Here is a 5,161-nt window from a genome sequence, read left to right as displayed (position 1 = left end):
TCTTGTTTGATAGAGTTTCTCGCGTCTCGCTCTCTCACCCTCTGCATATCAAAACAAGATGACAGTGTCCACTCTATCTCTCTCCTCACCGGTGGTCACATATCCGGCCGAATCCCATCCGTTGCGTGAGGTGAGGAGGTGCAGCATTGATGTTGTCGCTGTCGGCGACGGAGGAAGCCGATGCGCACCGTCCTCTCAGAGCCGGCGCTGGCGCGGACGAAGATCCTCCGCGCCCTTGTTCGCTGCCGTCATGTGGGCAGATCCCGCCCGCCCACCTAAACGACATCTCGCCCACCTGAGGTTTAACTTCTTGTACTGGTCCATCTCCCCAGGTCGCTGCGTGCGGGTTTTCTTCTATGCGACTACTCCCCAGCTCCCCATGCATAGTAGCTAGGGTTCGTCGGCTTGTCCAACATCACCTACTAGTACTATTATAGAGGAAATGCCACTCAAAAAGTTTTCCTGATTTATGCCTCGGTGGAGGTATACATGTTGTTTCGACAAAAAGTACATGGTGGTTGTGCGGTCATTATCCATACGGTGGTAGTACTATCACTGATTAAATGAAGAAATGCTTTTTTTCTCGGGTATCCTGGTTTAGTTCCCATCAAGATAATTATGATGCTTCTATTTGTTGGTGTACTTTTCATTAATTCTTATTGACAATTGAGATGTCGTTGCTAACCCTTTTTTATATTTTTGGAAACAACGATGCATGTCTCCATACCTGGGCATGTCTTCCTCAATTTTAGTGGAACTGCACAAAATTGGATGGCCATTGTTGTTCCGCCTCACTATCCTCTGCCACGTGTTTCTTCCTTCCTCGAGCTTGATTACTAAGAAGAAACAGACCATAGTGAGGACTTGTCGAACTTCTTAGGTGCCTCACCCAAACTTGATGCCAAATGGATGATGCATCACCACGATGACCTATCGATGCTCATGGTTGCGCCTCATGGTTGCGTCGGCTGGTGAAGCTGATCGATTTTCGACGAAAAACAAGCTGTCTTCCATCAGTGCTCTTTGCTTGTTAAGCACAAAGATGATATCCTTTCTCAGTTCACCTTGGTTGCATTGGAGACACAGTCGTCTTTCACGTTGGTGCAATTTTCGCTAGGGTTTTATGACAGGTGGGCCCAAAATGTGGCTAGCTCACCTGTCATACAGCCAAAAGCAGGTGCAGTGAAGGCACCGGAGCTCAGTCCGTACTACAATAGTATATATATAAGCGGGCGCCTCAGCGCTTGTTCGCTAGGGTTTGCACTCTCCACACGCTCACCGCACTACATATATGTTACACGCTGGAGGCTTAGCGTTCATTTGCTAGGGTTTGCTATATTCACAGTCTCTCATCCTCTATTCACCAGATCTAAACAAGACTGCGTTGGCCTCTTGTCTCTCTCTCCCCCCTCACAGCTGGTGAAGGAGGCGTCCGTATCCCATCGCACCGGGAAGGGTAGGAGGTGCAGCGTTAACTCTATCACCTTCGGCGAGGGAGGCAATCCACTGCCGGCTGCGCTGTTCTCTTTCACCCAGCGCCTGTGCGGGAGGGCCACCGACCCCTTCTTCCTCGCTTCCGTACGTAGTGTGGGCAGATCCGGCCTCCCACCGCACACCTTGCCACATCCCGACGACCCTAAGGTATAAGTTTCTTTGAAACCGTCGTTGCTCTAGCTGCATGTGGATCTTTTTTGATCTGTAGTCGAATCTAGGTTGTCGTGGTTTTGTCACGGCAGATGTCCTAGAGAAAGGACTTAGTCGTGGAGCCATCGCGACGGGTTAGCTTGAAGGGGTTAAAGCGGACACAGGGACGCAAGAGAGTTTATACTATTCGGCCCCTTCGATGAAGGTAAAAGCCTACGTCTAGTTGTGATGGAATTGATGGGGTTTCGATGACTAGGGAGCAAACAAGCTTCGCCTATGTCTCGACTTGTTGTCTGTTGTCCTTGAACTGCCGCCGGGTCGTCCCCTTATATACACGGGTGACGCCCGTCGGTTCACAGAGTCCCAACACTGGTCGATATTCGTATCCGGGTTGGTCTCTCCTTATTCCTAACTTACAATACAAGTTTATATACAAATACCGGTTTACAGCTACAAATATTAAACCGACTACGGGCCTTAGGCCCTCTTCTGCCTTCTTGGGCTTTTATCACTCTTGAGCTACTGATGAAGTTGACCCGGCCCAGATAGGCCGGTTTACGCCCAACAGTAATATCCCCAACATTAGGCCCTAGATTGATTTGAACGGGTTCATGTCAATCCTTTAACAAAAACTTCATCTTCAACATCTTCTCATAAAATGGTAAACCGCCATGATGTCATCTTCTCTGGTTGCTGTAAACCGGAATGACGTCACCTGTCATAACAAAGCTATCCATTATGCTTCCTTGTTTAATAGATCTGCGGAAATCGAGGTGACAGCTCCGTTTTGTGGCCCCTTGATTGTCGCGCCTCACACATGTCCTTTTGCCTTATAAATAGGACCGAAGGGTCATTTCTTTTCTCCCCTTCATTCCTTTCTTCTTCGTCTTCCTCGCGTCGCCAGCCTCGGAGCTCCGCCGCCGCCGTCAACTTCTGCACCAACTTTGGCCACTGCATCAACCTGAACGCACCAGAGCGCCGCGGCAACCTTCTGCGTCTTCCTTAACTCTGGTAAACCTTCCGCTCTTCTCAACACAGATCTGTTCTAGGGTTTCATGTTCTTGCAGTGTTCATCACCTGTTCGTGTTCATACACTAACCCTGGATGTATCTGTGAACCCCTTCTCTGTATAACGGTAGCCTTTAGTATCCGCCTTTAGTTTCATGCCCTAGACCATAGATCTCACATATATTTCTGCCCATTGATCCAATACTGTTCTGCCTTGAGCCTTTGAATATTTTTCTTATTTTCTGAACTTGCTTCAGATCCAACACTGTAGAGAAATCTTGTGAAATCTGTTTCTGCACACTTATCCATCCACCATCTCAGCTGTCTCCATGCTTAGATCAGGCGGTTTAACCTTGTAGAAAAAATTGCCAAACCGGTATATACCATTAGTCCCCTAGTTGAACCGCCAGATGTTGTTGCTTCATAAACTCCATTTTAGATAGATATGTCTCCGGTTTAACATTGCACATACCAATGTACCTTGATCAATGCATTTTTGAACCGGGATCTTCTACCTTGTAGATTTCCTCATGGCCAAGCAAGTATACAAGTGCAATTGGGTTCCTTCTTGCGTCACAGAGGCTCAACTGGACGATCTAGTCCTGATTGGCGCTTTAGGCAGCAAAGATACCATCCATTGGAGGGCTCCTGGCAAAGAATGCCCTCCCACACCTCAAGGAGAGGTAGTTGTCTTCGTAGATCACTTAGCCCGGGGCTTTAAGCCACCCGGTTCTAAATTTTACCAGGATGTTTTAGCCGATTTCCAACTCCATCCGCAAGACACTGGCCCCAACTCTGTTACAAATATGTGTCACTTCCAAGTGCTCTGTGAGGTGTTCTTTCAAGAGGAGCCCACAGTGGAATTGTTCAGAGACCTTTTCCATCTAAACCGCCGTACTGAGTTTACTGATGGCTCTAATACGGAGTTGGGTGGCGTGGCGATCCAGAAAAGGAAAGAGGTCACATACCCTCACGCCAAACTGCACAGCCACCCCAAAGAGCGGAATCAGACATGGTTCTATTGCAAAGACACTTCCCCTGCTGGTGAGAATCCCTTGCATGGCTTTCGTCCGGAGCGGCTCAGCAATACACACCCTTTTCCGCAAAGATTGACTGCCCAGGAGAGAAGCAAATATGCTCCTCAACTGTCAAAGCTCAGAGCCTTTATGGCCAACGGTTTAACAGGGGTTGATCTCGCTCGCTGTTGGATATCATGGAGCATACTGCCTCTTAATCAGTGCTTCGGTTTGATGTGCGAGTATACTGACAGTGTTGATGACCCACTGCGACATTCCAAAATCCAGCTCTCCGATGAAGAAATCACAGAGGCTGTGAATAAGATGCTGAATGAACCGGAACACGTCTATGCTAGAATCGTCCTGCTTCCCTTCTGTGCCACCAACAAACCGCCAGCTGTAAGACTTTGATTTTTCTTTTTGCTGAATCTGTTATTGATATATCTGGTCATTGTTTAATATCAGTGTCTGTGTAACTAGGGCAATGATCCATTTTGGAGCAAGAAACTGCCGCAGGAGAAACCAGAAAAGCCAGACAAACCAGAAAGATCAACTCGGCAAAAGACTAAAGCTGTGAAGAAGACTGCCCATAGGTAAAGAACCACTGCATCCTCTAATCCGACCCCTGATGATGATGTGGATAATCCGGACCTTGAGGTAGAGCTTGACTCACTTGGTTTATTTTTCATGTGTCTTATTGATGATGATATTTGTCAGGATGATGCCGAGGCCAGCCACGCGGATGCTGCAGAGGTAATTATTCTCTCTTTCAATTTAGAACCTTTGCCTTCACAAAAAATCCGTGAGGCAAACCGAAAAGTTAAATTTTCTCATCCTCTTGCTTATTTGGATCCTAAATTTCTTATGAAGACCCAACAACACGAAGCTCGTCGCACAACCCGGCACAGGGCCAGGTAGTTACCTCCGCCGGTTTACCGAACAGTCCGGTTCGGAAACACCGTTCAGAGGTCTCTAATTTGCTTGTCAGTGCTTGTCCTAAAGCGGGCTACTTTCGTCAACCTCTTAATCCGTCTGACTCCGATTACCAGGTTACTTCCCACTCATCTTCTGGCGAGTCATCGGCTACTCAGCTGGCACCGCTTAAGACGGTGCTTGGGTAAGCTATTCTTATCATAATATTTACAGCACAGCGCCTTGGAACATATGCTGTATTTGATTTTGTTATTCCTTTTCAGGGCCAAACCTAGGCCAAGCAAGAAGGCTCGCCTGGACAAAGCGGCCGAAGAAGATGCCTTCCTTGAACCGGGCAAGACGCCAGATCTTGAAGCGACTATTCCTGATGATATACCCAACGATCCACCGCAGCAAGACGATGATCTTATTACTGAAGAAATACCTATTGATACCTCAAATCCTGTCAATCAGCCCACAAGCTCCATCCGGATTGAGAAATCCACCGGTCCAACAAAGCTTACTGACAAGCCAACAGCCCTAGTGCAAACCAGCGGTACCAAGGATGATGAGGTTGTCAT

This window comes from Triticum dicoccoides, chromosome 7A (genome assembly GCF_002162155.2).
Source record: "Triticum dicoccoides isolate Atlit2015 ecotype Zavitan chromosome 7A, WEW_v2.0, whole genome shotgun sequence".
NCBI classification, from domain to species: domain Eukaryota; kingdom Viridiplantae; phylum Streptophyta; class Magnoliopsida; order Poales; family Poaceae; genus Triticum; species Triticum dicoccoides.
This window is presented reverse-complemented; position numbering follows the sequence as displayed.